Source organism: Carcharodon carcharias, chromosome 15 (genome assembly GCF_017639515.1).
Source record: "Carcharodon carcharias isolate sCarCar2 chromosome 15, sCarCar2.pri, whole genome shotgun sequence".
Classification (NCBI taxonomy): Eukaryota; Metazoa; Chordata; class Chondrichthyes; order Lamniformes; family Lamnidae; genus Carcharodon; species Carcharodon carcharias.
The window spans coordinates 80,132,540-80,144,626 of NC_054481.1; the positions used below are offsets into that span (position 1 = coordinate 80,132,540).

A 12,087-nucleotide genomic window follows, 5' to 3' on the forward strand; every position below is an offset into this window, starting at 1 on the left:
TGTTGCTGCTGTTGCTGATGCTACGGCTGTTGCTGTTCCTTTGGCTGCTGTTGCTGATGCTACTGCTGTTGCTGATCCTTTGGCTGTTGTTGCTGAAGCAGCTGCTGCTTTTGCTACTGCTGCTGTTATTGTTGTTGCTGCTGCTGTTTGTGCTGATGCTGTTGCTGTTGTTGCTGCTGATGTTGCTGGTGTTGCTGTTGCATTTGCTGCTCTTGCTACTGTTGTTGCTGCTGAAGCAGCTGCAGTTGCTGCTGGTCTTGCTTTTGCTGCTGCTGCTGCCGTTGTTTTTGCTGCTGCTGCTGTTGCTATTGCAGCTGCAGCTGCAGTTGTTGTTTCTGCTGCTGTTGCGGCTGTTGCTTATGCTGATGATCCTATTACTGAAGTTCTTGCTGCCACTGCTGCTCCTGTACTGTTGCTGTTGCTGCTGCTGATGTCGCTGCTGCTGCTGTTGCAGTTCCTGCTGCTGCTGTTCATGTTGCTCCTGTTGATGTTGCTGTTGTTGCTGTTGCTGTTGCTATTGCTGCAGCTGTTATTGCTGCTGCTGTTGATGTTGGTGCTGTGGTCGGTTTGCTGGTGTTTCTGCTGCTGCTGTTGCTGCTGTTGCTATTGCTGTTGCTGTTCTTGCTGCTCCTGTTGCTGCTGCTGCTGCTGCTGTTGGTGCTGTTCTTGCAGCTGTTGCTGTTGTTGTTGCTGCTGATTTTTCTGCTCTTGCTGTTATTGCTGCTGTTGCTACTCTTGCTGTTACTGTTGCTGGTGGTGTAGCGAAAGCTGTTTTTGCTGTTGCTGTACCTGCTTCTGTAGCGGCTATCACTGCTGCTGTTGCTGCTGCTGCTGTTTTTGCTGCTGTTGCTCATGTTGCTGCTGCTGTTGTTGCTGTTTTTGCTGCTGCTGCAGTTGTAGCTGATATTGCTAATATTCCTGTTACTGCTGTTGTTGCTGCCGCTGCTCCTGATGTTGCTGGTTATGCTCTTGCTGTTGCTGTTTCTGCTGCGGCTGCAGTTGCTGTTCCTTTTGCTGCTGTTGCATTTGCTGCTGTTGCTATTGCTGTTTTTGCTGTTCCTGTTGCTGATGTTGCTTCTGCTGCTGCTGTTGTTGCTATGGCTGCTTATGTTGCTGCAGCTGGTGCTGCTGGTGTTGCTGTTGCATTTGCTGCTCTTGCTGCTGTTGTTGCTGCTTAAGCAGCTGCAGTTGCTCCTGGTGTTGCTGTTGTGCTGCTGCTGCAGTTGTTGTTGCTGCTGTTTCTGCTGGTGTTGGGCTGCTGCTGTTGCTAATGATCCTATTATTGATGCTGTTGCTGCCTCTGCTGCTGCTGATATTCCTGTTACTGCTGTTCTTGCTGACACTTCTCCTGCTGTTGCTGGTAAAGCGGTTGCTGCTGCTGCTGTTGCTGATGCTACTGCTGTTGCTGTACCTTTGGCTGCTGTTGCTGATGCTACTGCTGTTGCTGTTCCTTTGGCTGTTGTTGCTGCTGCAGCTCCTGCTGTTGCTACTGTTGCTTTTACTGTTGCTGTTGCTGTTGCTGCTGCTAATTCTGCTGGTGTTGCTGTTGATTTTGCTGCTCCTGCTGCTGTTGTTACTGCTGAAGGTGTTGCAGTTGCTCCTCGTGTTGCTATTGCTGCTGCTGCTACAGTTGTTTTACCTGCTGCTGCAGTTGTGGCTGCTGCTGTTCCTGCTGCTGTTGCTGTTGCTGCTGCTGATGTTGCTGTTGCTGCTGCTGCTGCTGCTATTGTTCTGCTGTTCCTGCTGCTGTTGCTAAGGATTTTGCAACTGTTGCTTTTGCTGCTGCTGTTGCTGCTGCTCTTGCTGTTGCAGTTGCTGATCCTGTTGCTGCTGTTGCTGCTTTTGTTGCTGCTGTTGCTGCTGTTGCTGTTGTTGCTATGGCTGCCGCTGTTGTTGCTGCTGATGTTGCTGGTGTTGCAGCTGCATTTGCTCCTCTTGCTGCTGTTGTTGCTGCTGAAGCAGCTGCAGTTGGTGCTGGTTTTGCTGTTGCTGCAGCTGCTGTAGTTGTTGTTGCTGTTGTTTCTCCTGGTATTGGGCTGTTGCTGTTGCTGATGATCCTATTACTGACGCTGTTGCTGCCGCTGCTCCACCTGCTGCTGGTAAAGCTGCTGCCACTGCTGCTGTAGCTGATATTCCTGTGACTGCTGTTCTTGCTGATGCTGTTGCGGTTGCTGCTGCTGATTTTGCTAGTGTTGCTGTTGATTTTGCTGCTCATGCTGCTGTTGTTAATGCTGAAGGTGCTGCAGTTGCTGCTGGTGTTGCTGTTGCTGTTGCTGCCGTTATTTTTGCTGCTGCTGCTGCTGCTGTTTTTGCTGATGCTGTTGCTGTTGTTGCTGCTAATGTTGCTGGTGTTGCTGTTGCGTTTGATGATCTTGCTGCTGTTGTTGCTGCTGCAGTTGTTTTTGCTGCTGCTGCTTTTGCGACTGCTGCTGTTGCTGTTGCAGCTGCAGCTGCAGATGTTGTTTCTGCTGCTGTTGCGGCTGTTGCGTGTGGCTGCTGTTACTGCTGTTGTTGCTGTTCCTGTTGCAGCTGATCCTGTTTCTGTTGCTGCTGCTGTTGCTGCTTATTATGTTTCTCTTGCTGTTGTTGCTGCTGCAGCTCCTACTGTTGCTGCTCTTGTTGCTTTTGCTCTTTTTCCTGTTGCTGTTGTTGTTGCTGCTGCTGATGTTGCTGGTGTTGCTTTTGCTTTTACTGCTGCTGCTGCTGTTGCTGTTGGTATGGTTGCTGCTGCTGTTGCTGCTGATGTTTTTGCTGCTGATGCAGTTGATGTAGCTGCTATTGCTGCTGTTGCTGATATTCCTGTTATTGCTTTTGTAGCTGCTACTGCTCCTACTGTTGCTGGTAATGCTGTTGCTGTTGCTGCTGATGCTGTTGCTGCTGCTGTTGCTGCTGCTGCGGCTGCGGTTGCTGTTCCTTTTGCTGCTGTTGCTGCTGTTGCTGTTGTTGCTATGGCTGCCGCTGTTGCTGCTGCTGATGTTGCTGGTGCGCTGTTGCTGCAGCTGCTGCAGTTGTTGTTGCTGCTGCTGATGATGATGATCCGATTACTGATGTTGCTGTTGCCGCTACTCTTCCTGTTGCTGGTTAAGCTGTTCCTGCTACTGCTGTTGCTGATATTCCTGTTACTGCTGTTCTTGCTGAAGCTGCTCCTGCTATTGCTGCTAATGCTGTTGCTGCTGTTGCTGATGCTGATCCTGTTGAATTTGCTGCTGCGGCATGTTTGCTCATGTTTCTGCTGCTGTTGTTGCTGCCATTGCTGCTGCTGTTGCTGTTGCAGTTGTTGCTGCTGCTGTTGCTGAGGATTTTGCAAATGTTGCTTTTGCTGCTGCTGTTGCTGCTGCATTTGCTGCTGCTGTTGCTGATCCTGTTGCTGCTGTTGCTGCTCTTGTTGCTGTTCCTGTTGCAGCTTTTGCTGCTGCTGTTGCTGCTGCTGTTCCTGCTGCTGCCGCTGTTTCTGTTGCTGTTGCTGCTGCTGTTGCTGTTGCTGCTTATTATGCTTCTCTTGCTGTTGTTTCTGCTGCAGCTCCTGCTGTTGCTGCTGTTGTTGCTTTTGCTCTTTTTCCTGCTGCTGTTGTTGTTGCTGCTGCTGATGTTGCTGGTGTTGCTTTTGCTTTTACTGCTGCTGCTGCTGTTGCTGTTGGTAAGGTTGCTGCTGCTGTTGCTGCTGATGTTTTTGCTGCTGATGCAGTTGATGTAGCTGCTATTGCTGCTGTTGCTGATATTCCTGTTATTACTTTTGTAGCTGCTGCTGCTCCTGCTGTTGCTGGGAATGCTGTTGCTGTTGCTGCTGATGCTGTTGCTGCCGCTGTTGCTGCAGCTGCAGCTGAGGTTGCTGTTCCCTTTGCTGCTGTTGCTGCTGTTGCTGTTGTTGCTATGGCTGCCGCTGTTGCTGCTGCTTATGTTGCTGGTGTTGCTGTTGCATTTGCTGCTCTTGCTGCTGTTGTTCCTGCTGAAGCAGCTGCAGTTGCTGCTGGTGTGCTGTTGCTGCAGCTGCTGCAGTTGTTGTTGCTGCTGCTGATGATGATGATCCTATTACTGATGTTGCTGCTGCCGCTACTCCTCCTGTTGAAGGTTAAGCTGTTGCTGCTGCTGCTGTTGTTGATATTCCTGTTACTGCTGTTCTTGCTTACGCTGCTCCTGCTGTTGCTGCTAATGCTGTTGCTGCTGTTGCTGATGCTACGGCCGTTGCTGTTCCTTTGGCTGCTGTTGCTGATGCTACTGCTGTTGCTGATCCTTTGGCTGTTGTTGCTGAAGCAGCTGCTGCTTTTGCTACTGCTGCTGTTATTGTTGTTGCTGCTGCTGTTTTTGCTGATGCTGTTGCTGTTGTTGCTGCTGATGTTGCTGGTGTTGCTGTTGCATTTGCTGCTCTTGCTGCTGTTGTTGCTGCTGAAGCAGCTGCAGTTGCTGCTGGTCTTGCTTTTGCTGCTGCTGCTGGTCTTGCTTTTGCTGCTGCTGCTGCAGCTGTTATTGCTGCTGCTGTTGATGTTGGTGCCGCATCAGTTTGCTGGTGTTTCTGCTGCTGCTGTTGTTGCTGTTGCTATTGCTGTTGATTTCTTGCTGTTCCTGTTGCTCCTGCTGCTGTTGGTGCTGTTCTTGCAGCTGTTGCTGTTGTTGTTGCTGCTGATTTTTCTGCTCTTGCTGTTAATGCTGCTGTTGTTTACTGTTGCTGTTAGTGTTGCTGGTGGTGTAGCTAAAGCTGTTTTTGCTGTTGCTGTACCTGCTTCTGTAGCGGCTATCACTGCTGCTGTTGCTGCTGCTGCTGTTTTTGCTGCTGTTGCTCATGTTGCTGCTGCTGTTGTTGCTGTTTTTGCTGCTGCTGTAGTTTTAGCTGATATTGCTAATATTCCTGTTACTGCTGTTGTTGCTGCCGCTGCTCCTGATGTTGCTGGTTATGCTCTTGCTGTTGCTGTTGCTGCTGCGGCTGCAGTTGCTGTTCCTTTTGCTGCTGTTGCATTTGCTGCTGTTGCTTTGCTGTTTTTGCTGTTCCTGTTGCTGATGTTGCTTCTGCTGCTGCTGTTGTTGCTATGGCTGCTTCTGTTGCTGCAGCTGGTGCTGCTGGTGTTGCTGTTGCATTTGCTGCTCTTGCTGCTGTTGTTGCTACTTAAGCAGCTGCAGTTGCTCCTGGTGTTGCAGTTGTGCTGCTGCTGCAGTTGTTGTTGCTGCTGTTTCTGCTGGTGTTGGGCTGCTGCTTTTGCTAATGATCCTATTATTGATGCTGTTGCTGCCTCTGCTGCTGCTGATATTCCTGTTACTGCTGTTCTTGCTGACGCTTCTCCTGCTGTTGCTGGTAAAGCGGTTGTGCTGCTGCTGTTGCTGATGCTACTGCTGTTGCTGTACCTTTGGCTGCTGTTGCTGATGCTACTGCTGTTGCTGTTCCTTTGGCTGTTGTTGCTGCTGCAGCTCCTGCTGTTGCTACTGTTGCTTTTACTGTTGCTGCTGTTGTTGCTGCTGCTGTTCTTGCTAATGCTGTTGCTGTTGCTGCTGCTGATTCTGCTGGTGTTGCTGTTGATTTTGCTGCTCCTGCTGCTGTTGTTACTGCTGAAGGTGCTGCAGTTGCTGCTCGTTTTGCTGTTGCTGCTGCTGCTACAGTTGTTTTACCTGCTGCTTCAGTTGTGGCTTCTGCTTTTGCTGTTGCAGTTGCTGCTGCTGCTATTGTTGCTGCTGTTCCTGCTGCTGTTGCTGAGGATTTTGCAACTGTTGCTTTTGCTGCTGCTGTTGCTGCTTTTGTTGCTGTTGCAGTTGCTGATCCTGTTGCTGCTGTTGCTGCTTTTGTTGCTGCTGTTGCTGCTGTTGCTGTTGTTGCTATGGCTGCCACTGTTGCTGCTGCTGATGTTACTGGTGTTGCTGCTGCATTTGCTCCTCTTGCTGCTGTTGTTGCTGCTGAAGCAGCTGCAGTTGGTGCTGGTTTTGCTGTTGCTGCAGCTGCTGCAGTTGTTGTTGCTGCTGCTGATGATGATCCTATTACTGATGTTGCTGCTGCCGCTACTCCTCCTTTTGCTGGTTAAGCTGTTGCTGCTGCTGCTGTTGCTGATATTCCTGTTACTGCTGTTCTTGCTTACGCTGCTCCTGCGGTTGCTGCTAATGCTGTTGCTGCTGTTGCTGATGCTACAGCTGTTGCTGTTCCTTTGGCTGCTGTTGCTGATGCTACTGCTGTTGCTGATCCTTTGGCTGTTGTTGCTGAAGCAGCTGCTGCTTTTGCTACTGCTGCTGTTATTGTTGTTGCTGCTGCTGTTTGTGCTGATGCTGTTGCTGTTGTTGCTGCTGATGTTGCTGGTGTTGCTGTTGCATTTGCTGCTCTTGCTACTGTTGTTGCTGCTGAAGCAGCTGCAGTTGCTGCTGGTCTTGCTTTTGCTGCTGCTGCTGCCGTTGTTTTTGCTGCTGCTGCTGTTGCTATTGCAGCTGCAGCTGCAGTTGTTGTTTCTGCTGCTGTTGCGGCTGTTGCTTATGCTGATGATCCTATTACTGAAGTTCTTGCTGCCACTGCTGCTCCTGTACTGTTGCTGTTGCTGCTGCTGATGTCGCTGCTGCTGCTGTTGCAGTTCCTGCTGCTGCTGTTCATGTTGCTCCTGTTGATGTTGCTGTTGTTGCTGTTGCTGTTGCTATTGCTGCAGCTGTTATTGCTGCTGCTGTTGATGTTGGTGCTGTGGTCGGTTTGCTGGTGTTTCTGCTGCTGCTGTTGCTGCTGTTGCTATTGCTGTTGCTGTTCTTGCTGTTCCTGTTGCTGCTGCTGCTGCTGCTGTTGGTGCTGTTCTTGCAGCTGTTGCTGTTGTTGTTGCTGCTGATTTTTCTGCTCTTGCTGTTATTGCTGCTGTTGCTACTCTTGCTGTTACTGTTGCTGGTGGTGTAGCGAAAGCTGTTTTTGCTGTTGCTGTACCTGCTTCTGTAGCGGCTATCACTGCTGCTGTTGCTGCTGCTGCTGTTTTTGCTGCTGTTGCTCATGTTGCTGCTGCTGTTGTTGCTGTTTTTGCTGCTGCTGCAGTTGTAGCTGATATTGCTAATATTCCTGTTACTGCTGTTGTTGCTGCCGCTGCTCCTGATGTTGCTGGTTATGCTCTTGCTGTTGCTGTTTCTGCTGCGGCTGCAGTTGCTGTTCCTTTTGCTGCTGTTGCATTTGCTGCTGTTGCTATTGCTGTTTTTGCTGTTCCTGTTGCTGATGTTGCTTCTGCTGCTGCTGTTGTTGCTATGGCTGCTTATGTTGCTGCAGCTGGTGCTGCTGGTGTTGCTGTTGCATTTGCTGCTCTTGCTGCTGTTGTTGCTGCTTAAGCAGCTGCAGTTGCTCCTGGTGTTGCTGTTGTGCTGCTGCTGCAGTTGTTGTTGCTGCTGTTTCTGCTGGTGTTGGGCTGCTGCTGTTGCTAATGATCCTATTATTGATGCTGTTGCTGCCTCTGCTGCTGCTGATATTCCTGTTACTGCTGTTCTTGCTGACGCTTCTCCTGCTGTTGCTGGTAAAGCGGTTGCTGCTGCTGCTGTTGCTGATGCTACTGCTGTTGCTGTACCTTTGGCTGCTGTTGCTGATGCTACTGCTGTTGCTGTTCCTTTGGCTGTTGTTGCTGCTGCAGCTCCTGCTGTTGCTACTGTTGCTTTTACTGTTGCTGTTGCTGTTGCTGCTGCTAATTCTGCTGGTGTTGCTGTTGATTTTGCTGCTCCTGCTGCTGTTGTTACTGCTGAAGGTGTTGCAGTTGCTCCTCGTGTTGCTATTGCTGCTGCTGCTACAGTTGTTTTACCTGCTGCTGCAGTTGTGGCTGCTGTTTTTGCTGTTGCTGTTGCTGCTGCTGATGTTGCTGTTGCAGTTGCTGCTGCTGCTATTGTTCTGCTGTTCCTGCTGCTGTTGCTAAGGATTTTGCAACTGTTGCTTTTGCTGCTGCTGTTGCTGCTGCTCTTGCTGTTGCAGTTGCTGATCCTGTTGCTGCTGTTGCTGCTTTTGTTGCTGCTGTTGCTGCTGTTGCTGTTGTTGCTATGGCTGCCGCTGTTGTTGCTGCTGATGTTGCTGGTGTTGCAGCTGCATTTGCTCCTCTTGCTGCTGTTGTTGCTGCTGAAGCAGCTGCAGTTGGTGCTGGTTTTGCTGTTGCTGCAGCTGCTGCAGTTGTTGTTGCTGTTGTTTCTCCTGGTGTTGGGCTGTTGCTGTTGCTGATGATCCTATTACTGACGCTGTTGCTGCCGCTGCTCCACCTGCTGCTGGTAAAGCTGCTGCCACTGCTGCTGTAGCTGATATTCCTGTGACTGCTGTTCTTGCTGATGCTGTTGCGGTTGCTGCTGCTGATTTTGCTAGTGTTGCTGTTGATTTTGCTGCTCATGCTGCTGTTGTTAATGCTGAAGGTGCTGCAGTTGCTGCTGGTGTTGCTGTTGCTGTTGCTGCCGTTATTTTTGCTGCTGCTGCTGTTTTTGCTGATGCTGTTGCTGTTGTTGCTGCTAATGTTGCTGGTGTTGCTGTTGCGTTTGATGATCTTGCTGCTGTTGTTGCTGCTGCAGTTGTTTTTGCTGCTGCTGCTGTTGCGACTGCTGCTGTTGCTGTTGCAGCTGCAGCTGCAGATGTTGTTTCTGCTGCTGTTGCGGCTGTTGCGTGTGGCTGCTGTTACTGCTGTTGTTGCTGTTCCTGTTGCAGCTGATCCTGTTTCTGTTGCTGCTGCTGTTGCTGCTTATTATGTTTCTCTTGCTGTTGTTGCTGCTGCAGCTCCTACTGTTGCTGCTCTTGTTGCTTTTGCTCTTTTTCCTGTTGCTGTTGTTGTTGCTGCTGCTGATGTTGCTGGTGTTGCTTTTGCTTTTACTGCTGCTGCTGCTGTTGCAGTTGGTACGGTTGCTGCTGCTGTTGCTGCTGATGTTTTTGCTGCTGATGCAGTTGATGTAGCTGCTATTGCTGCTGTTGCTGATATTCCTGTTATTGCTTTTGTAGCTGCTGCTGCCCCTGCTGTTGCTGGTAATGCTGTTGCTGTTGCTGCTGATGCTGTTGCTGCTGCTGTTGCTGCTGCTGCGGCTGCGGTTGCTGTTCCTTTTGCTGCTGTTGCTGCTGTTGCTGTTGTTGCTATGGCTGCCGCTGTTGCTGCTGCTGATGTTGCTGGTGCGCTGTTGCTGCAGCTGCTGCAGTTGTTGTTGCTGCTGCTGATGATGATGATCCGATTACTGATGTTGCTGTTGCCGCTACTCTTCCTGTTGCTGGTTAAGCTGTTCCTGCTACTGCTGTTGCTGATATTCCTGTTACTGCTGTTCTTGCTGAAGCTGCTCCTGCTATTGCTGCTAATGCTGTTGCTGCTGTTGCTGATGCTGATCCTGTTGAATTTGCTGCTGTGGCATGTTTGCTCATGTTTCTGCTGCTGTTGTTGCTGCCATTGCTGCTGCTGTTGCTGCTGCAGTTGTTGCTGCTGCTGTTGCTGAGAATTTTGCAAATGTTGCTTTTGCTGCTGCTGTTGCTGCTGCATTTGCTGCTGCTGTTGCTGATCCTGTTGCTGCTGTTGCTGCTCTTGTTGCTGTTCCTGTTGCAGCTTTTGCTGCTGCTGTTGCTGCTGCTGTTCCTGCTGCTGCTGCTGTTTCTGTTGCTGTTGCTGCTGCTGTTGCTGTTGCTGCTTATTATGCTTCTCTTGCTGTTGTTTCTGCTGCAGCTCCTGCTGTTGCTGCTGTTGTTGCTTTTGCTCTTTTTCCTGCTGCTGTTGTTGTTGCTGCTGCTGATGTTGCTGGTGTTGCTTTTGCTTTTACTGCTGCTGCTGCTGTTGCTGTTGGTAAGGTTGCTGCTGCTGTTGCTGCTGATGTTTTTGCTGCTGATGCAGTTGATGTAGCTGCTATTGCTGCTGTTGCTGATATTCCTGTTATTACCTTTGTAGCTGCTGCTGCTCCTGCTGTTGCTGGGAATGCTGTTGCTGTTGCTGCTGATGCTGTTGCTGCTGCTGTTGCTGCAGCTGCAGCTGAGGTTGCTGTTCCCTTTGCTGCTGTTGCTGCTGTTGCTGTTGTTGCTATGGCTGCCGCTGTTGCTGCTGCTTATGTTGCTGGTGTTGCTGTTGCATTTGCTGCTCTTGCTGCTGTTGTTCCTGCTGAAGCAGCTGCAGTTGCTGCTGGTGTGCTGTTGCTGCAGCTGCTGCAGTTGTTGTTGCTGCTGCTGATGATGATGATCCTATTACTGATGTTGCTGCTGCCGCTACTCCTCCTGTTGAAGGTTAAGCTGTTGCTGCTGCTGCTGTTGTTGATATTCCTGTTACTGCTGTTCTTGCTTACGCTGCTCCTGCTGTTGCTGCTAATGCTGTTGCTGCTGTTGCTGATGCTACGGCCGTTGCTGTTCCTTTGGCTGCTGTTGCTGATGCTACTGCTGTTGCTGATCCTTTGGCTGTTGTTGCTGAAGCAGCTGCTGCTTTTGCTACTGCTGCTGTTATTGTTGTTGCTGCTGCTGTTTTTGCTGAAGCTGTTGCTGTTGCTGCTGCTGATGTTGCTGCTGCTGCTGTTGCTGCTGCAGTTGCTACTGTTGATGTTACTCCTGCTGTTGCTGCTGCTTTTGCTGCTGCTGCTGTTCCTGTTGCTGTCGCTGATCCTGTTGCTGCTGTTGCTGCTGCTGTTGTTGCAGCTGCTGTTGCTACTGTTGCTGCTACTGCTATTTCTGTTGCTGCTGTTGCTGATGTTGCTGCTGTTGCTGCCACTGCTCCTGCTGTTGATACTTTACCTGTTGCTGCTGCTGCTGTTGCAGTTCCTGCTGCTGCTGTTCATGTTGCTGCTGTTGCTGTTGAAGCAGCTGTTATTGCTGCTGCTGTTGCTGCTGCTGTTGCCACTGTTGCTGTTGCTGCTGTTGTTTTTTGTTGCTGCTACGTCAGGATTGCTGGTGTTTCTGCTGCTGCTGTTGCTTTTGCTGTTGCTGCTGCTGCTGTTGTTGCTGCTCTTCCTGCTGCTGTTGCTGATGATTTTGCTACTGTTGCTTTTGCTGCTGCTGTTGCTGCTGCTGTTGCTGATCCTGCTGATGTTGCTGCTGCGGCATGTTTGCTTGTGTTTTTGCTGCTGTTGTTCCTGCTGTTGCTCTGGCTGCTGCTGTTGCTGCTGCTGCTGTTGCTGTTGCAGTTGCTGTTCTTGCTGCTGTTGCTGAGGATTTTGCAACTGTTGTTTTTTCTGCTGCTGTTGCCGCTGCTGTTGCTGTTGGTAAGGTTGCTGCTGATGTTGATGCTGATGCAGTTGATGTAGCTGCTATTGCTGCTGTTGCTGATATTCCTGTTACTACTTTTGTAGCTGCTGCTGCTCCTGCTGTTGCTGGTAATGCTGTTGCTGCTGCTGTTGCTGCAGCTGCAGCTGCGGTTGCTTTTCCTTTTGCTGCTGTTGCTGCTGTTGCTGTTGTTGCTATGGCTGCTGCTGTTGCTGCTGCTTATGTTGCTGGTATTGCTGTTGCATTTGCTGCTCTTGCTGTTGTTGTTCCTGCTGAAGCAGCTGCAGTTGCTGCTGGTGTGCTGTTGCTGCAGCTGCTGCAGTTGTTGTTGCTGCTGCTGCTGATGATGATCCTATTACTGATGTTGCTGCTGCCGCTACTCTTCCTGTTGCTGGTTAAGCTGTTGCTGCTGCTGCTGTTGCTGATATTCCTGTTACTGATGTTCTTGCTTACGCTGCTCCTGCTGTTGCTGCTAATGCTGTTGCTGCTGTTGCTGATGCTATGGCCATTGCTGTTCCTTTGGCTGCTGTTGCTGATGCTACTGCTGTTGCTGATCCTTTGGCTGTTGTTGCTGAAGGAGCTGCTGCTTTTGCTACTGCTGCTGTTATTGCTGTTGCTGCTGCTGTTTTTGCTGATGCTGTTGCTGTTGTTGCTGCTGATGTTGCTGGTGTTGCTGTTGCATTTGCTGCTCTTGCTGCTGTTGTTGCTGCTGAAGCAGCTGCAGTTGCTGCTGGTGTTGCTGTTGCTGCTGCTGCCGTTGTTTTTGCTGCTGCTGCTGCTGTGGCTGCTGCTGTTGCTGTTGCAACTGCAGCTGCAGTTGCTGTTTCTGCTGCTGTTGCGTCTGATGTTGCTGCTGATGATCCTATTACTGAAGTTCTTGCTGCCACTGCTCCACCTGTGCTGTTGCTGTTGCTGCTGCTGATGTCGCTGCTGCTGCTGTTCCTGTTCCCGCTGCTGCTGCTCATGTCACTCCTGTTGATGCT

At 50.4% G+C, this 12,087-nt stretch overlaps 1 pseudogene; it reads right to left on the minus strand.

Moving 5' to 3' along the window:
• LOC121288400 overlaps positions 1–12,087 on the minus strand; it is a 64,456-nt pseudogene that overhangs the window by 31,415 nt on the left and 20,954 nt on the right.